This window comes from Drosophila subpulchrella, chromosome 3R (assembly GCF_014743375.2).
Source record: "Drosophila subpulchrella strain 33 F10 #4 breed RU33 chromosome 3R, RU_Dsub_v1.1 Primary Assembly, whole genome shotgun sequence".
In the NCBI taxonomy this organism is placed as follows: Eukaryota; Metazoa; Arthropoda; class Insecta; order Diptera; family Drosophilidae; genus Drosophila; species Drosophila subpulchrella.
Window position 1 is genome coordinate 5,073,291 of NC_050609.1, and position 27,273 is coordinate 5,100,563.

General features: G+C 38.2%; 1 protein-coding gene and 1 non-coding gene across 4 annotated transcripts in view; both read right to left on the minus strand.

The window, feature by feature from the left end:
- Window positions 1-27,273, minus strand: part of LOC119557015 (AF4/FMR2 family member lilli) — a 53,316-nt gene that overhangs the window by 12,596 nt on the left and 13,447 nt on the right. The gene's annotated exons all lie outside the window — the stretch shown is intronic.
- Window positions 12,591-12,662, minus strand: Trnag-ucc. The gene has a single exon. It is a non-coding gene; the product is annotated as a tRNA-Gly (tRNA).

Consider the following 27,273-nt stretch of genomic DNA (forward strand, 5'->3'; position numbering starts at 1 on the left):
GGCTGGCAAATGTTATGATTTCCCAAAATACGTCATCAGTGTGCGCGAAAATTGCGGCCCATTAGCCATTGAAATTTTCGCATCGACGTAAACACACTGAGATCCCATCCGAATTGTTTGCATGAGCCGGCCGCCAAAAATGTACCGATTTCTAAACAAATGATTCACTTGACCATTTATGGACAGTTTTTCGGTGCTATGTCTGGGCATTGTATCTTCGAGATTCTTTTTCCGGTAGCCACCAAAGGTCAGGGTGCAAGTTGTTTGATAAATATTTGAGCAAGTGTTTTGGCAGTGTCTGTCTGAAATACTTCACAATTGAGGTGTCTCGAAAGAGCGAATTGTTTAGGTAATTTTCGGGTAATTGGGGCACTTTTATTAAGTTAAACAAGTCAGTTTGGACAGTTGAGTCTTTGAAAAGCTTTTTGCATATATAAAGGGTCGGGAACTTTGTTTTCCCATAAAACCCCTCACAATGTTTAAGACAGTTAATGAAAAGCGCTTCATTTATATGCGTAACTGGAGTGGGCAAAGAAGGGCTTGACCATAAGTTCTGGTGACTGATTTTCGTGAGAATTATAAAATATCAAAGAGTTCTTAGGATGATTGATTTATTTGGGTGGTGAATAAATGATTTTATGCTTGACTGATTTTATAAAAAGATTTTCATAATATTTAAATTCAGTCTATAAAGGGTTTTGTAATCATCTTTTATTCAACATAAGACCCCAAAACATAAAATTTTTCTTGAAAATTCGAAAATGTAAAAATTTTAAAGTATTTTTTGCACTGCTTCCGTGTTTTCCTGTTCTGATTCTGTCTGTTTTCCAAAATTCCATTGACAGCGTTTGGAATTTTGGCTCATATGTTTATCATTCGTTCACATTGTAAATGAAACAACAGTTTTCATGTGCTAAGGACAAGGTTGCACGTCAGATGTGCAATGTGCAGAGGAATTTATTCCGCACTGTTTTTTCTGGGAAACATAAACAAAATTGCAGCCAGAAATAGTACGGAAATTAAAATGTTTTGATGGTGAATAGGAAAACACAAAACTCAGTCAGTCCCTTGAGTTCCGTAATCAGTAAAGGGTTTGGGTAAATTAACCCAACCTCAGGTGATAAAATTCAAACATAAGCCCAACCAGACACCTTTTTTTGTGTTGATTGGAGCACACGCCATGACCTAAAAATAAACACCTGGGGAAGTGTTTTCTTTTCGTTTTTTGCCGGCAAAAAGTTCAGCACCAGACAACAACAGAGTACGTCAGATATCTGGCAGATACACAAGGGATACGGCCACAGATACAGATACAGATATATGCGCCCCCACCCAAAAATAGAACTTTGCCTCATTTGTGAAAGTTTTTGCCAAACAAAATAAATACAAATCGCATACGTTCCCGATTATTTTTAACCTTCACATAATGCTGACCGATCGAGGATTCTGTAAGGGGCTGCAAGAGAAGGGGATCTATGGATATGGTCAAAATAGAGAGATGGAAAGGGACCGAATGTAGAGGCCGTCGGCCACCTGTAGGCCAACGTACTTGTGCGATTTTCATCAAGTCAGTATCGAGGAAAATGAAAACTCATTACGCTAAATATAGGAAAATCTGTTCAGAAATTTTCTATAATATTTATTGTAAATTTCTAGTGACGTTGTTTTTGGGATTGTTATGGTGTTGTTTTGCTTGTGTTTAAGGAAAAAACGTGAGAGGTACTTGGGTGCCCAGCCCCTGACAAAACACCCACGAAAATAGTTTGCACAATTTAAAAATACACTTTTGTGGCCATTGTAAATTATTTGCTGCCTGCTGACTGCCAGTTTGATTTTGATTGCTGTTCATCCAAAGATGGACATGCTTGGCACCCAGATGTGGCGGGCGTTCTGCGGATTTAAGACCAGCTGAGCTCCCAGGTGATGACTGGTAGCAGCACCACTGCACCTTTTCCTCAATTTGGTAGCACAGTGGCTTCAACAACAGCGCACCCAGGACAGGTCGGGTCTCCAATAAAGCTGCCTGGTACAGACAAATAAATAAATTAGCTGACATTCATTGTTGGCTTTTTTGTTGGCTTTTTAACAAACTAATTAATGTTTTTTCGGTGTTTGGCGTGAGGTAGGCCTCTGTTTATACCCTAAGTAACATGGATAACAAAATGTTTCGGTGATCTTTAATGTCAAATGGGAAATGGTTGATGCAAGTCCTACTAATTAAGAGGTATTTTCAAAACACTATTTTAAATTTCTTAGAATATTTAAGAAAATCAACTGTAAACATTCTAACAAATATTAAGCAAATTAACTGAAAATATTTTATTTATTTTTAGAGTTTCGGAAATGAAGAAACACTCAATATTTAAAAGTTTTTGTATTCACAGACCTTAAAATCAGCTTGATCAGCTAATTTATTCACCCTTTTTGTGGCTTGATGCCTTGCCTATCTGAATATCCAACATCGCACTGATATCTATATCTGTCTATATGCCAATTTCGCGGATGTGTGGGTTTCCTCAGCCGTGTTATCTCATTGAGAACGTTGCTGAACGTGCGTGGGTCAATTGGGGAGACGGCTGATGAGGCAGAGGCGTTAGATAGTCGCAAGTCGCGAGTCGCAAGCCAGATGACACATGGCACGCGCCCAGCGCAGACACAGATACAGATACACGACAGAAAAAAATACAAAAACAAAACTTAACTTGACAAACAAACAAACAAACATTGGCATCAATGCCAAGCCTGGCTTGAGTCTGTCTATCTGTCGTTTTAGCCAAGGTCCGCGTTTTGCCGTAAATGGTGAAAAGTTTTGTTAGGGCAACTTTTGAGTTACAGCTCTCGCGTAGGCCGTAATTAAAAGCGTATTGACTCGACTGACTGGCAATGCAACTCGTTTGCTGCCATCCCGCTTCCACTCGAATCGGTGGTTATATCTATGGGATACACTTGAGTTAGTGCTCTTTCTATTCACTTGTTATTGGTTGGCAAGTCTTTCGATTGCCCTCGGTGCTGAATTGTTTTGTTTTTCTCAGCCCTACCAGCTGCCAATGGGGGGACTTTGTGTAGTTTTCACTCCGATTCAAAACGCACTTGATTGCTGCGCATTACGCAAGCCAACTTCATTTTGGTTTTGGGGCCACATAGGTGAGAGCCATAAACCAATCGCCAAGTGGGCGTCGTCTTTAGAGTTGAGGTGTGAATAAATTTATACACCACCTATGCCTTATATAATATACACCTTTTACATGTATTTATTAACAACCGTTTTGATAGTGCTTAAATTTCTCTACTTGTAAATTGTCAGGACCAGAGATAAAGTTCAATTTTATTTTCCATTCGTCTGACTTAATTTCTTTGTAAATTCATAAATAAAATTTTTGATATTTTGTTTTATATTTTATTTAATTTAATTTATGACCATCATAATATGCTTTATGATCTTGGCATGTTGCCGTAAATTGCTGCAGTCAACAGGAAAAAGGGGGGAATATTGTTGTTCAGAGACACAAATTGGAAATTTAAACATTTGGAGACCCCGAAAAAATATTCCATTGGCTGAAATAGAGCAAGAGATGCGGAGTGGGCGGAGAATCTCAGGGGGACACAAAAAATCGGAGAAACAGAGAATCCAAACCTAGCGCCATTTTCCCCCTGTCTCTGGCGAAAAATGAGGTGAGAATTGAATTTGACTTTCGGTTTTTTATTAGTTGTCAGTATTCCAAAACAAGTGCATAAAATTTAGAAAATTAGTATGATAATTAGTGGTATTAGATATATTGCAGAGTGTTCTTTGGAAAAGTCTAAACTTGATTAGAGGGTGAATATTTATGGCCGATAAACTTGGCAAATTAAGATTGTATTTATAAGACAGCTTGAAGATCATATAGATATATTTTAAATTTATTTAAAGGCTTTTAAGAACTAATAATAATATTAGTTTTTGGTTTTGTTATTTAGAAACAATTTTACTAGAAAATAAGCTGAATTCAGCTTTGTTTATAGGAAATTGGCATGAAAAATAAAATATATGTTAAAAAAATGCCTCTATTTTTCATGGAATATTTTCAGGATTTTCAACATGAACAATCACTTTAGTTAACACTTTCTCCGCGCTGTCTCTTTGTCAGCCTCGATTTTGGAAAGCTTAAATCCAACTGTCTGCCAATTGTTTAGCAGCTGCCCACTGCCCCATTGCTTTTGTCTAATTGCAGACTCTATGGGTTTTGGCACCAACATGAATATTCATAAATAATAACTCAGCGCAATCCCAATTAGGAATAAGCTGCTCGATTCAGCCTGTTTCGCCTGGTGAAAGTGGGTCAAATTAAAATGGCATCGGAAATAGATTGCACGAATGTGTTTGATAGGTACTCATGCTCTATTTATGTTGATCTCCTGTTTTTTTTGTTGGCGCTCACACGCCAAAACATGGCAATCATCTAAATATAAAACGCGTGGCTCACTCGAACTAATTTTAAAAACGCTTTCCGATGAACATATTTAGCCAAAAACACAGAAAAAATCGACAACCAAAACAAATCAAAATTTCGTTCGTTCATCTTTATTTTATTATTATTATAGTGAGGGGCAAGACTGACAGCGAGTGGTGGGGCGATGGGGAAAAATTGGCTGAAATGCCCAATCAGCTGGCTGAAAATAGAGAGAGCCCGCGGAAATACGTGTGCCGGCCAAAGAAACAAGACCTAAATTGGCCAAAGTCAGCAGGCGGTCTGCCGGCGATCTCTCGATCCGCTGGATACGTCAGTAAACAATTAACTGCAGAGAGATTTTAAGATACAAATGGCAAATCCCCATCGATCTCGCGGAGATGACGTGAAAAGCACCGCGTGCAAATAGCAAAATAATTAGAATATAAATTTTCCACGCCAAGTTCATAAATACTGTGGCGCTTAATCAGCCTCGTTCGCCTTAGATGCTCACGTAGATTTTCCATCTATTTATAGACCTTTGTGTTATTTTTTCCTCCCTCGGTCAAGGTAATTTTAGGCACTCACACACTACTCGTACTTATCTAATGACGTTCAATTCCTTGGCGTTGGGCGAAATCTAAAAATATCCCAACAATGATTGGCAAATCACATGGGTGGAATAAATAGATTCCGCTGCATTTTTCGGGTTTTGGCTTTTACTATCTCCCTCTCTCTTATTTTGATGGATTGGGTGTATGCATTTTGCCGCTCGCTGAAAATTCGTTGAATTCCATTTTAATGGCTTTATTTATGGGGCGTGCATGGGCAGCGCGTTTTTTTCGCTTTTGGATATTTATGACACTGCCGTCTCGGCCACAAAAAGTTAATCCCACTAAATGCCGTTGATAGTTTATATTACGATTTGTTGTGCTGGGTAAAATGGAAGATATTGGGGCATTTTAATTTTAGAATTGTGACAAATGCGCAACTTTTTACGGCTGCATATGCCGAGTGATCCGAGTTTCGGTTTTATGATTGATTTTCATTGTTTTTCATTTAGCTTAGTGGGGTATTTTTCTTGGGACGTCTATCAGTGGGTTTTTCGTGCTTACTATGGGCATTAGACATTTCTTAAATTTTTTAAATGAAAAACTGGATTTTTTGGATTAGGTCTTAGGAATCAAGAGAAGAAATTTAAAGATCAAGGAATAATATTGATCTTACTATGTACAAATTACTATACTATAATTTTTGCACTCCTGAACCAAATTTTCACGTATTAATTTGCGAATATTTTCCCTATCAATTGGCATGAACGTCACAGACTATGGATAACCGATAGGATAGATAAAGTTGCCTACGTGTAACTATATAGAGATAAGTCAAGCGGCGTCATCGAACCCGCTCTCAAAAGCGTTGTGCGTCAATCAGCATAATATACACGGATATATAGATGTCACACGGCTAAATATAGTCCCTTGGCTGAAAGTATGTAGTATACCTTATAGCTGGCGATATCGGGGAATATATATCCGTTTGATTAAAAGCACCAAAGGGGGCCTGGCAACCGTGCAAGTCGAATGTGAACCAATTTCCAATATTGTCAGCTGCTAATGAGCAGATTCTTCGCCTTGTGAGTGCTAGGAGAAAATATCTGTGAGGAAATATCTTTTGGGTTCTTGGATCTCTTCGTTTTTGGCCGGGGCATCCGTGACACACTTCGCAGTTGCATCATTAATTTTCAGTTTTCGTTTCGGCTTTTCCATCTCAGCCATATGGATGGTATGGCAGTCCCTCGTATCTTGGGCTAATGACACAAAACTATCTGGTTGTGGGACAATGGGCCAAGGCACACGGCTAGAGGCAAGAACAAATTTTGTCGTGTTTACGCTGCCAGATTGCCATTAATTTTATATTTATATAGATATATCCCTATAGCGAGAGGGGGTGTGGAAGGGAGGCCTAGACATTCTTGATATATCTTGTAATTTTTAATGTTCGCAGTGTTGTCGAGTGGAATTTTTGATCCAAACTGAAGTGTGTCACGTCGTTGGTGCTGGGATTTTTATTGATTTAGTGGCCCATTTCCTTGTTTCCTCTTTTCGGGGTATTTTTAGAGCTCCTTTCCTCTTTATGACGAACCAGAAATTGCAAGCCTATATTTAGCCCAAAAATCTATAGAGCACCGACATATAGATAGGCCTTGTTTACTTCGCTCCCCCACATTTTTCGGTTTGCTTTTGGATTTGTTTAGATGATAGCGACGTCATAGTTGTATTTTCCTCGAGACTTTCAAATTCTCATGAACTTGACGTCGGCAAATAATTAGCTGAAAGCATTTTCGCTTGTTGTTCAATAATAATCAGCAGCTAATACTCGTTACGTGGAGCGATATAAATAGTTTGCGCTTGTTTATATTTAGCCACAGATACGGATACACAGGGAATTGGGGCCATTAAACGTTTGTCTATATAATTTTGATCTCTTTGCTAAGCCAAACAAATTGGGCGGAAAACAAAAGAGAAATGTGCAAAGAGATATTTTTTTTCTGGATAGGTGATTCTCCTCCACCCAATTTTACTCCTCCGATGGCTAATACAATTCTTAGGTATTTTCTGTTTTGGTTTCCTCGGTTCGCTTTCGTCATTTTTCATGGCGGAAAGTCCGGGGTGGATGTGTCGTCGTCTACAAGTCAGGCAGGTCTCATTGGGGCCACATAAATCCCTTCAAATGCCATGACATGTAAATATTTTCCGAGTCTTATGGCAGCCAAGAGCAACGGCAACAAGCCGAACAACTCTCTTGACTTGCACAGCGCGCTTATAAAATATAATTTCATTCTATAAGAAAAATGCAAAGTGACAACATAATTCGCCAGTTTATCATAATCAAAATACGCCTACATTGTTCGCCTTATTTTTTGTTGTTGTCTTCACTCTGGCATGCAAACACTTTACAGGCACGCTTTAACAACAAAAAGAGCAACAAGACACAACACAACACCACATACAACACCAACACAACAATGACACAGACGAGTGTCAGGCCAAGTTGTGCGAAAATAACTTCAAATAGTTTTTCGGATCTCAGTGCTCTGCACTTTTCCCCGTCTCGCCCCGGCAGTATTTTCTTTTTCCTTCAAGCAGTACATGAAATTTCTTTTTGCCGGCTGACAACTTGCGTTTTAAAAATGGTTTCTATAATACCCTGCAAAAGGTTAATCACCCAGAAGTTTTAGAATTTTTAAATCTTAATATGTATATTCTTGGACAATATATATTCATTAAAAAATATATCAATTGACATATCAATCTTAAAAAATTAAAAATCATATATCAAAAATGGTAGTATTTTTTATACATATGATCTCGATATTACTACTATTCTTTGTTCAACAGAAAATCAGAGTCAGACTACAATATATATATTTCATAATATGTATGCATTATATACTAAAGTAAGCAATATAATTACTGAAGTTGCCTTAAAATATATTTATATATTTAAATAAAGTCACTTAGAAAAAATTTTCAACATTTTTAGAGCATACAACTCTCGACCTAATTCTATTTCAAAGATGTCTCCTTGCTGATTTAGATTTGATTTCGGACACTAATCTGTTTGCTCCTGGTCTAATGTTGATAATCTCACGGCAAATTAATGCTGAACACGAAGTGGAAAAGTCTTAACATGCATCAGTATGAATCATTGCGAATGTTATTCTTAATTAACAGCGAATTGTTGGCTGCACCTAGCGCTGAGGACAGGCCATATAAATGTGTCCCAAGATCTCACTTCTCATGCTGTTCCATTCAAGAGTTTCCAGTCGAAGACGAAGAAAAAAACCCAAAAGCTCTTTAACGAAATGTCAGACACTTAAAAATTACATTTTATTTTGGCACTCTTTAAGCCAAAGTCGAAAAACAGGTCAAGTAACAAAGTGATTTTAATGCTCAGACAATGTATGAGCATATTATACAATTCATAAAAAAGACTCCGCCAAATTTGGTCAAAAGTAGGCACCACAAATTTAGTGTCTGCTTTTTTTCAACCATCATCTCATCGTTTCGGCTGTTTCGGTTGTTTTCTTTGGCTCCCTTTGACTGGTCTTAACCAAGTTTGGGCAAACTTTGTGATTTGTGCTTAATTGCGGTTTTCGCTTCTCTCCCTCTCATCGCACCATTTATGGTAACATTTGTGTCGAGAGTCGCGAAAACAAGTTAATAATTTCATGGCTGGCTTAATCATCGTTAGCCACGTCAGGCTTCTGAGCCGACTATTTTTAACAAAACATTTCACCATGGAAACGTGTTGCGACTTTGTCCGGGGAGCTTCTGCCATTGAATTTGCTCTTGGATTTGTGTATTATCAGATGAACTTCAGCTAGAGATTTAAAATCTTTAAGATTTTTGAACTTAAATGTATTTTAGAAGGTTTTATGTTTATTATAATATTAATTTGAGTATGATCTTAAGCTTTAAAATTATTAAATATTATATTATACGTTATATATTACATTTATATTTTGTTATATTTTTGTATTATTTTTTTTCTACTTGAAAGTATTTATATATTTCTTTTTAGGAAATTAGTATTGGGTTTATTTTAAAATTAGGAGATTTTTCAAGAGCTCTATAAAATACCTAGAAATTGCAGATCTGTTTAAGAATAATCCCTTAACTTTAATCCGTTCTGCTTTTATGAAAACCCTTAATGAAATTGGATTATCCAATAAAAAAGCTCTCCACGCTTGTTGGCCTTTTAATTACTGGAACTATTTTTATCGACGAATGTGTCGACTGTACAGTCGTCTAATGAAAATTTACGAGTCGCGCAACTTTGTTTGCTGCCCAACTACGTCAAACGAAATTGAGGGAAAGTGAAAATGGGGAAAGAAACCGGCGCAGACACAGACGTCTTTAAAATTCCACCTGTTGTGTGAAACTTTCCGCAGTCAAGGACATTGTAGGGCCTTGCTTTCGTCATAGCAAACTTCCGCAATCACACCGATACGCACCCACACACACACCCATCAAAATGGCAACGCAGGCGCCCTGTAAAGTATGCTATAGATTGCCGCTTTCATTCATGAAAATTCACCGGGCCCACAAAAAAGTTTACGCCAGCAAGGAAAAGCGAAGAAAACTGACAGAGAGTTGGGGAAATTGCAGGAAAACGTTGCCGGCAATTTTTAGCTCTATCGATTTTCGAAGTTTCCTCGGCAATAAAGAGATTGAGAAATGGGGAACTGCTCCTTGACTTTGAACTAAGATAAGTTTTCCACACGTGGCGCTCGGTTCAAAGTGCACCGGGCCTTATCCCAGGGTCTGTATTTATTTTGCTGTAGTTTTTATTTTAGCTCACCGGTTGACAGGCAAAACCGGTAAGCATTTATCATCTTTGCCGTCGTCGTCGTCGTCGTCGCTCAACCAACCCGATTCCTTTGCAGAGGCCTTGCCAAGAAGGCGTTCAAAATTAAAAGTCGCTCAACTGCGGCATAAAAAGATACAAAATGAAAAAAAAAGACAAAAAAAAAAAACAAAATGCATTGCGCAAATGCGAATGATATTAAAATGAAAAGTTTGCCAAGTAATAAACTGATAAAGAGGCGACGTCTGCGTCTGACGTCGACATATCGCAAGAAGGTAACTTATTAAACAACATGGCGCTGGCTTTTGATACCCTCACCTGAAGATACCTAAGAACGGGTGAGGTTCTTCTCTCAAGTCGGTGTGCTCAAGACATATTATTAAAAATACTCTTTGGAATTCTCAACAAAGTCCACTTTACCATATATTTATCAGGCATTTTATTCAGTCCTTAAACTAAACATAAGCTACTAAAAGTATTTAGTAAGGAACCTAGTAGATTTTTAAAAATTAACTTGACTAAAAGGTTTTAAATTTAAATAATTTAAATTTTGTGCTTTAATAGTACAATTAATTTTTTTGGAATATGGTATTTTTTCCATTTTTACTTTCATGCCCTTGCAAGGACATTTTCACTTCGGCCACGGGGTTACGGACTTTTCCTTTCTTGTTATTAATACACACACGCACTTATGCCGCGATCCAGTTGTTTTTGTTGCTGTGGCAGTGTGACTGCCTCGTTGCAGCAGATAAATGTAAATTATTATGTCGTAAATTTGTTGACTGCCATGTTTGTGGCCGCAGCCTCACACTGACATGGCCGAAAGAGAAAAAAAGTAATGCCAAAAAGCCAAACAGCCAACAACAATGCGAGCCGACGCTGCGACTCAACCAGTGCAAATTAAAACCCCTGAAAATGCTTAATAAAATGCCTTGATTGAGTCGCCTTTTGCATAATGCGCTAAAAACAAAAACCAAAAAAAAAATTGAAAAAAAAAAGATCGAGGTAGGTAATAAGAAATATTGTGTAGAAATAGGTATTGAGCCTGGGCGAACCGGATGCCTAAGATAGGCAGCAACATGTTGATTTATTTGAGTCGGCACACGACCAGACGACAATGACATACGCATCTAGAGTGGAAAAAAGTGCAAGTTGCAAGCTGAAAGACGTGGGGGCCAAAATGGCGAAGAGGCGTTCCAGATCGAAGCGTGCCAAAAACGCCTCCGTTTTCAGATACTTTTTCCTTGCATCATCTAGACGCCCGTGGCGTGTGCCAAAAAGGTTTGGTCCGCCCTTGAACTCAGCGTATATGTGTGAATTTTCTCATGACTGACCGACATTTGGCAGATCAGCGCCTCAGGTGGGTGGAATACACACAAAGCAACCCCCGCAAAAAAAAAAAACCGGCCACAAACATTTTTGCGACCAGACATTACGACGTCATTTCCTACACTTGTCGATGCCAAGTTCGCACGCAGAATTTTCGCTTTTGTGTGGAGGTGGAGGAGGAGTAGTATAATGTATAGTATATAGCCCCACGTGATCCGCGATCTGTGGCCGAGTCGCGTGCCACATTGTCCTACACAAAAAAGCCAGCACACATGGGTCAGTCACTCGAACTGAACTTGCTCCATAAAAAGAAGGCAGATACAAAAAAAAAACAAAAAATGAGGAAAAAACGTAACCGATCTGCCAGAGAATGGAGGCGTTTGCCAATTTGGCTTGGAAAGTGGGTGCACTTAATATGCACACTTCGCTTAGGCGCGATCAATTTTCGTCTAGTGGGGGTGTGGGAACTTTTTGGCGCACCGCTGCCTGCTGCTTATGTTTTTTTTCTCTCATTTCTTTTTTTTATAAATTATTGCACATAAATTTCACACACAAAGTAGTTTGGTCAGACGACTAAACTGCAACCGCCCACCCAACATAACGGACCCAAAAACCATTCCGATCCGATCCGGAACCCCAGAGACCTGGGCGAGATCGCCTTTAATTTAATTAGTTGCGCGTGCGGCAGCTTCTCTCCCGATTTTGTGGGATCTTCGAGCTGCCGGTTGTCGGCTGCCATTGCCCAGGTTCCATGCTTCAGTTGGAACGCCTTGTTATTTATGCGTCGCCTTCTTTATGGCTTCCCATATAAATTCTCATTTCGCTTGTCATCATTTTTTCCCCCAAGTTCTTGGCGAGAGGGCAACTGATGCGTTAAGTGCACGGGATTTTGGTTCGAATTGGTGAGCGCTTGAGCAAATTATGTGCATTTCAGCCGATCAGTTTCGGGGTTGCAAGTGGTCAGTTCGAGCAATTGAACTTGACACTAAAATTGGGGCATTTATTGGTCACTGCTTTAGTATGTATGATAAATATTCTATGGAGAGCTGAAACTAGAAAATCAAGGGTCTTGCATATTTTTTATTGTCTTGAGAAAAGAGTCAAATTATTGGTATCATCCTAAGGAATGTTGAATTTTATTGATTTGTAAGTTTATGTACAGGAAACAAACCCTGGCCAACCTACACTACACCATCAGGTAATATATTTTTTTGGTATGCAAAAATGTTTTTTTTAAACTAATTTAAGAAAAATAAAATTTAAAAAAAATAAAAGTAGGTATATTCAAATTTATATAAATTTTTATTAAAAAAGACACATTATTTGTTTTGTTAATTTAACTATTTTAATGGTTCTAAAACTTGATAAAAAAATAAAAAAAATAATATATAAAATAAAAAAGAGATTAACAATAAATAAAATATAATAAAATAATAATAAAATAAATTAAAAAAATTCAATTGCGTCGGCCGGGAATCGAACCCGGATCAACTGCTTGGAAGGCAACTATGCTAACCACTACACCACCGACGCCCATAACAAAATTCAGCTGAGTACAGCCCTAAAATTTATGTACTGATTACGAAGCAGACAAACTATGTTTACAACTACAACTGCTTTATCAAATTAACATATTATTTTCCTAGAAATACAACTAAATTATGTTTTATAGTTTTATTGGGTGGCTAACCTTGCCAATATGTTGATTAATTTCTTTTCCAGCCTTTTTTAATTGGTTCTGCTTAGTGGGCTCTTTCACTTGACGGCGACAGGAAACGGTTTGTGTAACTATAATTCTTATGAATATAATTAAAACGCATTGAAAATGAATAAAGCAAACAGTCAGTCGGCTGAGCGGCTTGCAAAGGCAACAAAACCAAGCCGATCCGATCCGAGCAACATCGGCTTCAACTTGACTTGAGTGTCTGTCGCTGGTTGTTATGGTTGTTGTAATGGACGCCCACCCAGTAAATGTCTTTTGCTGTAATAATTTATTATCACATTTACGTCTTGGCATCGCCAGCAATTAATATGAAAAGTAAATGGTGGAAACAGAAACAGAAAATAGAAAATTAAATGAATGAATCAACGGCGACGAACCACTAGGAGCGAGCAGAAAAAAAATCAAGTGATCAATGAACAAAACCAAGTTGTTGTAGCCCCATCTACAGCAATATCTATCTGTATCTGTATCTGAGGCCATATCTTTTGTGTTGGCGTCCGAAACCGCAGAAACAACAATCGGCAGCTTTTGGCTTAGTTGGCAAAGCGTTTGCCAATGCAGAAATCAAATTAGCCGCAACAACAGTCGCAGCTCGCAGTCCGTAGTTTGTCTTGCGTATCTTACAGATACCCAGATACTTGTCGCGTTTTTCGTTTGTTGTGTGGGTTGCCACTGGCGGTGTCCACTGTGCGTAGGTCGTACAAGTCGGCAGCACCCTGTATCTGCGGCGCAGAATAATAAAATTTAACAATTTATTGCATTTGTTGCTTTAATTTGTTGTTGTTTCTCGGCCAAAAACAAAACCAGAAAATCACAAAAAAAACAACAACAAAAAATGTATATTTTCATTCACAAAACGGCCGCCGTTGTATGCAAATTGATCGTTGTTGTTGTCGATGTTAACTTTAGTTTGGCTTTTTGCAGTAGCTGCGCAGTCGACACACTTGGCAAGCGATGTTCGATGATTGCAACAGCAACAGCAACGGCAACACCAGGCAGCAAACAGAAACAACAACCAAATGAATGAATTGGGTTTGTGCCTTGGGCCAGGGCATGTTTGCCGTTCACGTCGCCGTTTCGCCTCTGCCTACGTGGCGGCTACGTGTTGGCATAAATTATATATTAATGCTCTTTGAATGGTGGATTTGAATGGTTATTCGATGGATTCGAAGTAGCTTATGGAAGATGGAAACTCCTGAGTATTTGATGCCTCAAATGGGGAGGCAGTTAGATAAGATGTGTATTAAATTGTCAACATGGTCCGCATGGTTATATTTCTTGTTATTTTAGAAAATTAGCTGTAACTCACAATACTAAGTCTAATAAGTTTCCGCCTCTAAAATAGTGTTGGTGATTATGGCCTTCGACTCAACAATTTTTCCATTAACTAAAAAATAGTGTTCTAATTAACTTTAGTTACAACATTACTGCAAGGATTTTTAAAAAATATTTTAAAACGGCTATAAATTGTATTGAAATTGAAAACTAAATTTCCTTTCTGTGTTGTATATAAATTATATAGAAAATTACTTAAATCCCTAAAAACAAAATATATAAAATATACATACATATATATATTTATAAAAAAATCATGCTTTATCCATCACTAGGATATTACTTCATTAATATTAAAGGATTTCTTTACAAGTTAAAATTTAATTCCTATAAAAAGGGTATTCGCTAACCAGTTGTCGTTTTACATTAAATCTCCTTTCGTTTTTTTCTGCAATTGCATGCACATTTTATTTATTTAAAGCATTAAACAAAGACACAGACATATGTTCAACGATGGTTGTTGTTTGTGTTTCACTGGCGACATGCAACAAATGTTAGACATTCAATTTGTTGTTGACACTTCATTAGCAAACAAAAAATTAAGCGAACGAAGAAGCAGCAGCGGCAGAAACAGCGAAGTGGCCAAAAACTGGGTTAAATGTTGCTAAAATTAAGCGAGGCACGCAGTCGAGTCGAAGGAGCGATAGAAGATGAAACCAGAAGCAAATCAAGATATGGAAAATACGGACAACCCATTCCCCAAGTTTTTAAGCCTAACCAAATAAAAGCAAGTATTGGGTTACTAACTGGCCAAGAGGTGAAAGAGATATAGGGAATGGTTGAGGGCTGGGCACGCGTTTCTTAATGAAGTTGGTTTTTTTTTCTCCCATTTTTTTATGAATGAAGAAACGCATCGTAGTAAACTGCGCCCACATAGCTCGATGATGAAATCATGAATGAAACGAAGCTCAAGACAAAACTTTGGACCCAAAGAGAAGAAACCCCAGGTGCCAAAAGGGCACGCGAGTCGTAAGTGTGGGCAGCAAATGCAAATTGATGGCCATGGGCTAAGGTGCTGTTGGTAAGATGCTGTCTCTTGGCCATTAGCCAGGCACACCGGAACCGCATTAGCATGTCCGAGATCCGAGATCCGAAATGTTGAAAATCGGGGGACCGGAAAATGCCGAAATTTTACTGCTCTTCCCCGTCGCTTTGTCAATGCAAACAAATTAACTGTCAAACGCTTCAACAGCCATTCGAGATGCATTCAATGAAAAACATTTCGAAAGAAATCTCTTCCCCATCAATGAAATGTTTGTTCAAAAGCTCAGTGGGTAGGAAACGGACTAATCGTCTGGAGAACCGTTTCGATCGGAACTATCATATTTCAGGCGATTGTCAACGGCTACTTTTGTTCGTATTACCTTTATTATTTGGCCTAGAATCATTTTCTTTAGTCGTTTGCTGTTCCCAAGAAAGCGACGAGTAAGTTGTTAAGTATGTGAGAAAAGGCCCATTAAATGCGGGGATTATCTGAACGTATCTCTGACCATAAAATGTATCTGCAACTAGTAAAAATCTTGGCATAAGGTTTTTCGTAATTAATTTGCACTTTAGCGCTATTCATTACGGGTCTCAAAATCTTATCCGTGAATGGCTTATTTTCCACTCCTCCGCCAGGCTTTTTTTTGCGGCCATTACAATTTTACGACTTGCTACAGCTGCAATAGCAGTAACAACAACCACTGCTAACCACTTCCCATGGTCAGGCTGACGTCATAAATGCATAAATGCAAGCGGCGATGACATAAATTGCATTTGAATATTGGCCAACAGCGAGAAAAAAAAACCATAACCCCAGAGTTTAGGTTGAGCTTTGGTTTTGCCGCTTGTCACGATGTCTGACAGCTCTGGGGCATTGATCGATTTTTTCCCCTGTTGCTTGATTTTATGGCCTGCTTGGGGAAGTGTGTTTTGTTTTGCCACTTGATAAATTATTTTATATTTAAAATTGCCTGTAATGGCGGACAGGAGTAGGAAAAATGAAGCAAAGTTGGGACATGTTGCGAACATTTGGAATATGAGATTAAAGAAAATCAAATGGAAGTTGAATACTCAGAAAATGATTTCGTTCTTTAATATTACAAAATGTAAAATGCAAGTAATAGATAATAAATTAAAATAAACAAAAACATTTAAAAGATTTTTTTCTTAAGCATTCATAACTACTTTTGAAAATTGTTCAGCTAATATTTTTTGCCGAAAAAATATTTAGGCATTTATTAATTTGTATTTCAGAGGTTTGATATCCCAGTTCTACAAGTTTGACCCATAAGCTGAAAAATAAATTAAAATATTGCTTTTTAAATTAAAATAACATAAAAATCATTTTTTAGCTCATATATAGAGTCGCATCTTGGCCAACTGCAGTTGACAACGCCAGCAGTAAGTGCAACAGCAACAGCAGCAGCTACAAGAACAACGGTCGCAACGAGAGCCACTTTAGTATTGGCGCGTGGGTTGCTCCATTCATAACGACCGAAAATTTTCGCTCAATGAATTGCAGTTTTGTATCTCTCAGATACACACGCCACCAACAAACTTGGGCCAACTAACGGCACCGATCAGCCGACTGAGAGAAGAAAGCCAGCAAGTAGTGCACCAGAGGATTAGGGAGTGGTGGGCGGCTGAGCGGGAGCATTCAATACGCTGATTGGGAACCACCAACAAAAAGTTAAATAAAACTCGTCGGCGATTTACATAAATCAGCTGCAAATTTGTTCCACTGTTCAAATGCAATGTCGCCTTTGTGCGAGCGAGAGGTTCGAGGAAGTGGCAACAGCTTCCACCAGAAACTCACAGACGGCCCAAACGACAGACGGAAAAAATAATACAAAAAAAAAAAAACAAAAAAGATATCCCAAGTCTCTGCAGTGGCCCAAAGTCAACGCGTGTCGCATTTGGGAAAACTTGCTGCTGGCGTGGCTTTTTTTCGGGCTTGACTTCTTTTAGTTTTATTTATTTTATATTAGTCTTTTTTCTGCGGGGGCCCGTTGGCAAAGTTAGTAAGTTTGGTTACAGTTTTGTTGGGTCTGGCCAGGAAAAGGGGGATAGAGATAGGCAGAAAAGACTGCGATTGCATTCGCATATGTTATGGGAAAGGTTGGGACTCTTGTGGGGTTACTTCAACTTTAATCTTCCTTAATAGACGCAGTTTACTGGTTACTATTGCCTACTGTACACACTTTGTTGAAATTATAATTTATAAACATCGTAGATGAATTTTACTATATTTACTCAAAATATACTATTCCTTATCAAAATATTTTGTAAACTATCAATTGTTTTATTTTGTTTTGACTATGTATAAGTTTAAAGTTAAGAGAAATATATTTAAATGGAAAATTTTTATTATTTCAGTTTTGGAAGTATTGTTTTTAATAATTTTTAAGGAAGATTCAGATAGTTTTTTATATGTTTTGAAAACTTATTAAACTTAACAGTATGCGCATAAAAAAGTTCTAACCATATGTAACTAAGAGTTCATAATTAATGTAGTTGTCCCTGGAAATATTAAAACTTAAGACTTATTTTTATAAATTTTAATGATCTACAATAATTTGCTGATAGATCAATATAAGGTGCTATTTAAGCAAAATATTTCATTAAGTTTCCGCACAACTGGAGTCGCCATTTAACCCCTTGACAGCTAAACGACTAAGATATGTTTCGTGCCCATCCCCATCCCCATCCTCCCACTAATTAGCCCTCCTGTCCACTTTTTGGGATCGCCACAAATTGTCGCATCTTTCAGCGTTTGACATGGAACCGAAAATGCCAGCGGACAGTTTTCGGCTTTTGTGCTAACGATATGTGTCTGTCCAAGCCATCAGTTGGCACCAATTGCCAAGGATGAGGTGGTGCCAAGGGGTTGGGATGGAGACGCATAAATCTTGGTGCCACCAAACGAAAAAGACTTTTCTTTTCTCTCGGAAAATGTCGTCTTTACTGAATTCTCAGGCGTTCCGTGCGAGCCGTCGAATGATTTCGAACCATGGCGATATGCGGCATGGTTGAGCTCATTAGAAAATATGCGCGTAATTTGTGAGTTTCGGACTCTGAAAATGGGCCGGGGAACAGCTATTTTCTGATTTGTCTGCTCCCCTCCATTGAAATGTGTCAAGTGGCGTGAGCACACAAAGCCCCTTGATGATTTCTTTTGATGGAAACGGGGAGGACGCACTTGAAATTTGGCTACCAGACTTTGACCACCAATCGAATTTCTCGAAGTGAAAAAAAAATACAAAACAAAAATCCGAACCAAACCAAACAAAAAGCGGCACTGAAAAAGGCAATCCAAGAGTGGGCAGCCAGGCGCGCGCTACGCCCACAAAAAATTCAAGAAACAACTAGAAGAGCAATAACATAAAACTTCAAATCACGCAAAACTGCAACAACAACAGCAATGGCAACTATAAAAGATATAGCGACAACAGCAAACAGAACAATAAAGAGCACAAGAGTTGATGTAAATTATTTGGCTACCATATTTAGTTGGAAATCTTGTATGATCTGTGATCTCTGGCGGCGATGACGATGATGATGGCTGCCCCTGTTTTTCGAGTGGAGTACCCTTGATGTGCGGCAAAAGGGTATGACGGACAGTCGAGATCTCAATGAAGGAGAGGGGATTTTTTGGAAAGCTCCATTGTGAATTGATTTACGTAAAAGACGCAGAAGAGATAGTAATTGGGGGCAATATAAGAGGGATAGGGGTTTTTCGGTTTGTAATTAATTTTAAAGTTATTTTAAATATATATATTTTTTTTGTTTATTATATGACTTAAGATCAATAATTTCATACGATCGTTGGAAAGGAAAAGTTAAAGTGTTTAAATATACGCATAGAAAAATATATTGTATTTTCTTTATTAAAAATTTAGTAAGTAGTATAATGATTATGGAGAGTTTTATGCAAAACAACGATCAGAATCAACTGATCAGTTTTTCGGAAAATAAGGTGTTTATAACTATTCAACTTTTGTTGGGTTAGTTCATTTTATTATACCACACTTTGAAAGGTTTTTTATTAAATATGATATCTTCAGAAATTTTTGTTGGCACCTAAAGAATCTAATAGTCATATGTTTTTGAATTTCTATTACAATAATGGAATCATAATACAATTAGAAAAGAATGCCTCGTTTTTCATACATTGATCTTGAATAAAATTTTAACAAATCAAGGGCATTTTAACTTCGCCTCCTCGCACCGCTGACACTTTCCTCGAGCATTTGGTCTAAGCCATCTTGGGCAACCCACGGTGGTAATGGCCGCTAAACGCTTACCGAACCCCCAGTAAACCACCATCAGCGGCTCAAGCGCTCTAGACTGAAGCCGCTGGACAGAAAGTACAAAAAAATGGTAAAATAAGAGACAGAACAGACGGACCGACGATGGCGGGATGTTGAGCTGTGACTGACATTTCGCTTCAAAATGTCAGATGGCCTGGAACTCGCTGGTGCTGGCCAAGTACGAGTGATCCAGCCTGCTGGCCCCGGCATGACAGTTCAAATGTGGCCAAAACACGGTTCGGTTCAGACGAGACCATTTTGTGCCGAATGCGCCATATTTGGGCCCAGCTGTGTGTGAATATCCATTGAGGTTGTCATGAGAGGACCCCCGCGCCGAAAAAAAGAGCGTGATGAAGTGCAGCTGAGCCAAAAAGCGGGGACTCAAGATATATACATTTATATATGTACGTTTTTTTTTTTGGGGATCTCTAGAGATGAAGTTTATTTGTGCTGCAACACATCTGAAGCATCACAAGATGTGGCTGTGCTCCGGAGAAGGACTGACTTTGGTCGTTAACCGGAAACCCCCAGCGACAGCCTATAATTTGCAAATTTAATTTGCAACACACGCCAACATGTGACCCCAAAACGGCAAAATGTTATAAATAATGTGCAGTTGCAGTTGCAGTTATGCACTTTTGCTATATGCAGTACGCTGCATGCTGTATGCAGCTCTCCATCGGATCGTAGGTGTCCAGTGTGGCTTACCTTAAACTAGAAATGCTCGGCTTATGAATGGAGCTCTACCTCATGAATGAAATCAACTCTGGGGCTTGGTCTCGGTCTTGGTCCCCGACTCTCGACTCTTCAGTCTTCTGTCTGCCGCATGTTCGATTGCCTGGCACAGACAACAATTTTTTATGCAAATGAAAAACGCGTTTTGCGGTTTTTCAACGAAAATCCAACCAATTTCAACTGAACTCTGCTTATGGATTTTTTTGTCTTTTCTAGCACTCGTTTGATTTTGCTGTATTTAAATGATTGTGGTTTTCGATCTGGGTTTGTTGAGGGTCTTTTTTTTAGCGTAATGTGCGTGGGTTGCCACCGAGTTCCACTATAAGGCGCCGACAGGTTGGGCGTTATTCTAAAAAGATCAAGAAGTCCACTTAAGCGATAGATATATATTAGGATCTCAAAAGGAGTTTACCATTTATTTCTTTGTTCAATAGATGCCAAAACAAGATAAATGGCACATTAAAGAAAAGTAGCAGGAAACACAGATATATGATAAACAAATTGGAAAATTTGTGCTATGCACTCACTGATAAAAAAATGTTTGAAATAAAAACGTAATCTTCTGAACCAAACTAGACTATTGCACCATTTATTTTGAAAGTATTCAAATCAGTAAAAAGTAAGTATTTTTAAGTTTCATAAAAAACGATTTCAAAATCAAATAAAAAATTCTTATATTAATTAAAACTGTTAAATGCTTAAATTTTCCATTTTATTTAATTTTAAACGAAATGAGTAAAAATTAAACTTAAATATTAAAGTCCCTTGTCCGTGCTGAGGAAAGAATCCCATGAAAGATGTATACTTTTGCCCAATAAAAAAGTAAAATTATAAACGTTAAAACAAAATTACATCCCTTATAAGAGAAAAACCAATGTCATTAACTACAATTTACCTAATTGACATGTTACAATCGTCAACGGAACTGGCTTATTCCCTTAATGCCATTTAAGTCATGTTTAAGATCCAATAAATCCCACGTTCTACTCTGGCCTTTGGCTTCTGAGTTAAGCTAATATTTTTAGACCCGTGATGGCAATTTTTTCCTACTTGAAAGTTGTCAAAAAGTTTACACAAATTATAACTTAACTCGAATGCAAGCCGCAGAAACCAAAAATCAGCCCACATGCTGTGGCTTTCATATATACATTTTAGAGTTCCAAATCGATTTTATTCGATTTGATTTGGCCAGCGGCGCAGACTTGGCGCCAACTTCCAGACCGCAGGTGACAATGCAAAAAAAAAAAATGGATATAGATAAATAAAATAATAATAATCAAGTTGACCTATACGAAGCCATTTGTGGCACACTTTTTCGACCCACACACGTCTTATGCTAATGGCAGACTTAACGCAACTTTTGATTTTGGACCAGTTCGAGTCGATTATGTTAGTGGCTGTGACGAATCTCCAAAGGCATCGGGCCATTATGCAAATACTGGAGAAATGGAGGGGCAAATGCAATCCATCAACTGCATTGTGCCACCAACAAAGCCTGGCCGGGAGCAATCACAATCTTGCCTCCCATGTAAATGGCAATTAAGTTGCCGTCGTCGCAGTCGTGAACTTGTGAACCATTCCATTCCGAGAGGCATCATCATCATCATCATCAGGTCTGCGAGGCTGCGAGTCTAGGAGGAAGTTCGGTTCCATTTCCATGTCCAGTGGTTCCTGCAATTAATCGCGGCTCAAGTGGCTCGCTGATTGCAATTAATCTTCATTAAGGCCACTGCAGCAGATTCTGCTGCTGCTGCTGCCCGATTCTTTGGAGATGTCCTTTGGCCCAGGCATTTGACACAGGTCTTTTACTTTTCCCAATCCCCCTCTCAAAAGCTTATCCTTACAAACCAATTTGGCGATCGTGAGGTGTTGTTGTCGTTCGCCAAAACCGCAACAGCAACACCAACCGCTGCAGCAGCAACAGCAGCAACATCGCCAGGTGACCGCACAGCAATCACCTTAATTAAACATTAGGCAAGCCTCGCTGAGTGCCAAGCTTCTGGAGATTGTGTTTGTGCTTGGCTTGGTTTTCTTGCCTCGGTTTGACTTGACTGCTGTGGTGTGGTCCATGTCAGCGATTTCCGTTCGGCACAGGGTAACAAAGGTTGTGCTGCCGCGCACAGTGGTTCTGGCCTTGATCAGAAAGGGTGGTTCGGAAGTTACCGATCCTCAAACATTCTCCCTTTTTTAAATCGGGTCTTAAACTTTTAGGATGTTTCTAAGAAATGCTAACCGTGTTCCCTTAAAACATCATTAGTTTCCAATTCTTGTACTTCATTATTTTTGAGCTCACAAATTTGCATCGACTCCAAACTTTCAAACTTCAGCACCTAAAAACACATGAAAGCCATCATATTTCATCAACTACCCATTCTTTCAGCAAACTTAGAGTTTCATTTCCACATACCTTCTGAAGAACTGCCAGAATAGTTAGAACCACTGTGCCCCGTGTGCATTGAGCCCGGATGGTTGCCTTAATTTTCTTGCAGTTTTCTTGGCTGTTGGCTTTCATTCGTTCGTGTTTGTTGTCGGCGGTGTCAACGTCGCCTCTCGTTGACAAATGCTGAAAGGCTTTGTGTGCGAGTCTGTCTGCGATTTTCATTGGAAAACGTGGAACGATCACCCAGGTTGATTTGACAAAAGGAGGCGAAAAGCGGAGTGAAATAAAATAAACGGGTCACGTTATTAATTGGTTAACCCTTGCCAAGAGATTTATGAATATTGATTGCAAGTGAAGTGCAGCAGCGATCGCAAAAAGTGGCAGCTGCATTTGGCCCTGGGCCTGCGAATCGCTCCCAGATTGAGTCAGCTTCCTGTCGATTAGGGTCACTCAGCCGGCCAGTCTTGAATGCCGAATGCCATGCCCCTCGGTCAGCCGGGGTCATTTCCTGGCTAATTAGTTGCCATGAGAGATTTGTTTTTCTCTTGCCTTCTGTATATTTTTTTTTAGCGGCCTGCTCTCCATCGGCAATTAAGCCCCGTCGCATATTTATGATATTAATTAATTAAGACAATTTGTGTGGCGTGTCTTTATCTGGGGGAAATATGAGAACTGCGTTGGGCTTGTCTTTAATTTGCCATATATGGCATTGGATCCCTGGAGAACGGCGTTGTGAGTGATCTAACTTTGCATAGGAACTTTGCTCGGTTCGAAATCACTGGAGCAGAACACGATTCGAATATGGTTATAAATGCCAAGACTTAAATGGTATTATATCTAAATTATAATAGGAAGCTTTAAGAATGTTTCAATGAAATTTACTGTTTGATTTGTGACTTCAGAAATAAAATACAGTTTTAGCAGTCGTTAAAAATAAAAATATGTAGAATATTAGAGAATTTAATCACAAACTCATAGAGGTATGCCACTTCTAAATCGGGATCCAATTACCCAAGTTATGAAAGTTAGAAGTGCAGATTTTGGTCCCCATTCTGAAAGCCCGCTGGAAATAAGGAAAATTCGAACATGAAAATGGGTGAAAATTCTGACCATCGTTAAATCGAAATATTTAATGTAGAATATAAGACAATTCAACCACAAACTCAAAAAGGTATGCCACTTCTAAATCGGAGTCCAAATACACAAGTTATGAAAGTTAGAAGTGCAGACTTGGGTCCCCGTATTGAAAGCCCGCTGGAAATGCGGAAAATTTGAACATGAAAGGGGCTAAAATTTTGACCATCGTTAAATCGAAATATTATAATGTAGAATATAAGAGAATTCAACCACAAACTCAAAAAGGTATGCCATTTCTAAATCGGAGTCCAAATAAATAAGTTATGAAAGTTAGAAGTGCAGTTTTGGGTCCCCGTATTGAAAGCCCGCTGGAAATGCGGAAAATTTGAACATGAAAAGGGGGTCAAATTTTGACCATCGTTAAATCGAAATATTTTAATGTAGAATATAAGAGAATTCAACCACAAACTCAAAAAGGTATGCCACTTCTAAATCGGAGTCCAAATACACAAGTTATGAAAGTTAGAAGTGCAGACTTGGGTCCCCGTATTGAAAGCCCGCTGGAAATGCGGAAAATTTGAACATGAAAGGGGCTAAAATTTTGACCATCGTTAAATCGAAATATTATAATGTAGAATATAAGAGAATTCAACCACAAACTCAAAAAGGTATGCCACTTCTAAATCGGAGTCCAAATACACAAGTTATGAAAGTTAGAAGTGCAGTTTTGGGTCCCCGTATTGAAAGCCCGCTGGAAATGCGAAAAATTTGAACATGAAAAGGGGCTAAAATTTTGACCATCGTTAAATCGAAATATTTTAATGTAGAATATAAGAAAATTCAACCATAAACTCAAAAAGGTATGCCACTTCTAAATCGGAGTCCAAATACACAAGTTATGAAAGTTAGAAGTGCAGTTTTGGGTCCCCGTATTGAAAGCCCGCTGGAAATGCGGAAAATTTGAACATGAAAAGGGGTTAAAATTTTGACCATCGTTAAATCGAAATATTAAATTGTAGAATATAAGAGAATTCAACCACAAACTCAAAAAGGTATGCCACTTCTAAATCGGAGTCCAAATAAATAAGTTATGAAAGTTAGAAGTGCAGTTTTGGGTCCCCGTATTGAAAGCACGCTGGAAATGCGGAAAATTTGAACATGAAAAGGGGGTAAAATTTTGACCATCGTTAAATCGAAATATTATAATTTAGAATATAAAAGAATTCAACCACAAACTCAAAAAGGTATGCCGCTTCTAAATCGGAACCCAATTACCCAAGTTAGGAAAGTTAGAAGTCCAGATTTGGGTCCCCGTATTGAAAGCCCGCTGGAAATGCGGAAAATTTGAACATGAAAAGGGGGTAAAATTTTGACCATCGTTAAATCGAAATATTTTAATGTAGAATATAAGAGAATTCAACCACAAACTCAAAAAGGTATGCCACTTCTAAATCGGAGTCCAAATACACAAGTTATGAAAGTTAGAAGTACAGATTTGGGTCCCCGCATTGAAAGCCCGCTGGAAATGCGGAAAATTTGAACATGAAAAGGGGGTAAAATTTTGACCATCGTTAAATCGAAATATTTTAATGTAGAATATAAGAGAATTCAACCACAAACTCAAAAAGGTATGCCACTTCTAAATCGGAGTCCAAATACACAAGTTATGAAAGTTAGAAGTGCAGACTTGGGTCCCCGTATTGAAAGCCCGCTGGAAATGCGGAAAATTTGAACATGAAAAGGGGTTAAAATTTTGACCATCGTTAAATCGAAATATTAAATTGTAGAATATAAGAGAATTCAACCACAAACTCAAAAAGGTATGCCACTTCTAAATCGGAGTCCAAATACACAAGTTATGAAAGTTAGAAGTGCAGTTTTGGGTCCCCGTATTGAAAGCCCGCTGGAAATGCGGAAAATTTGAACATGAAAGGGGCTAAAATATTGACCATCGTTAAATCGAAATATTATAATGTAGAATATAAGAGAATTCAACCACAAACTCAAAAAGGTATGCCACTTCTAAATCGGAGTCCAAATACACAAGTTATGAAAGTTAGAAGTGCAGTTTTGGGTCCCCGTATTGAAAGCCCGCTGGAAATGCGGAAAATTTGAACATGAAAAGGGGGTAAAATTTTGACCATCGTTAAATCGAAATATTTTAATGTAGAATATAAGAGAATTCAACCACAAACTCAAAAAGGTATGCCACTTCTAAATCGGAGTCCAAATACACAAGTTATGAAAGTTAGAAGTACAGATTTGGGTCCCCGCATTGAAAGCCCGCTGGAAATGCGGAAAATTTGAACATGAAAAGGGGCTAAAATTTTGACCATCGTTAAATCGAAAAATTTTAATGTAGAATATAAGAGAATTCAACCACAAACTCAAAAAGGTATGCCACTTCTAAATCGGAGTCCAAATACACAAGTTATGAAAGTTAGAAGTGCAGACTTGGGTCCCCGTATTGAAAGCCCGCTGGAAATGCGGAAAATTTGAACATGAAAAGGGGGTAAAATTTTGACCATCGTTAAATCGAAATATTATAATGTAGAATATAAGAGAATTCAACCACAAACTCAAAAAGGTATGCCACTTCTAAATTGGAGTCCAAATACACAAGTTATGAAAGTTAGAAGTGCAGATTTGGGTCCCCGTATTGAAAGCCCGCTGGAAATGCGGAAAATTTGAACATGAAAAGGGGGTAAAATTTTGACCATCGTTAAATCGAAATATTTTAATGTAGAATATAAGAGAATTCAACCACAAACTCAAAAAGGTATGCCACTTCTAAATCGGAGTCCAAATACACAAGTTATGAAAGTTAGAAGTGCAGTTTTGGGTCCCCGTATTGAAAGCCCGCTGGAAATGCGGAAAATTTGAACATGAAAAGGGGGTAAAATTTTGACCATCGTTAAATCGAAATATTTTAATGTAGAATATAAGAGAATTCAACCACAAACTCAAAAAGGTATGCCTCTTCTAAATCGGAGTCCAAATACACAAGTTATGAAAGTTAGAAGTACAGATTTGGGTCCCCGCATTGAAAGCCCGCTGGAAATGCGGAAAATTTGAACATGAAAAGGGGCTAAAATTTTGACCATCGTTAAATCGAAAAATTTTAATGTAGAATATAAGAGAATTCAACCACAAACTCAAAAAGGTATGCCACTTCTAAATCGGAGTCCAAATACACAAGTTATGAAAGTTAGAAGTGCAGACTTGGGTCCCCGTATTGAAAGCCCGCTGGAAATGCGGAAAATTTGAACATGAAAAGGGGTTAAAATTTTGACCATCGTTAAATCGAAATATTAAATTGTAGAATATAAGAGAATTCAACCACAAACTCAAAAAGGTATGCCACTTCTAAATCGGAGTCCAAATACACAAGTTATGAAAGTTAGAAGTGCAGTTTTGGGTCCCCGTATTGAAAGCCCGCTGGAAATGCGGAAAATTTGAACATGAAAGGGGCTAAAATATTGACCATCGTTAAATCGAAATATTATAATGTAGAATATAAGAGAATTCAACCACAAACTCAAAAAGGTATGCCACTTCTAAATCGGAGTCCAAATACACAAGTTATGAAAGTTAGAAGTG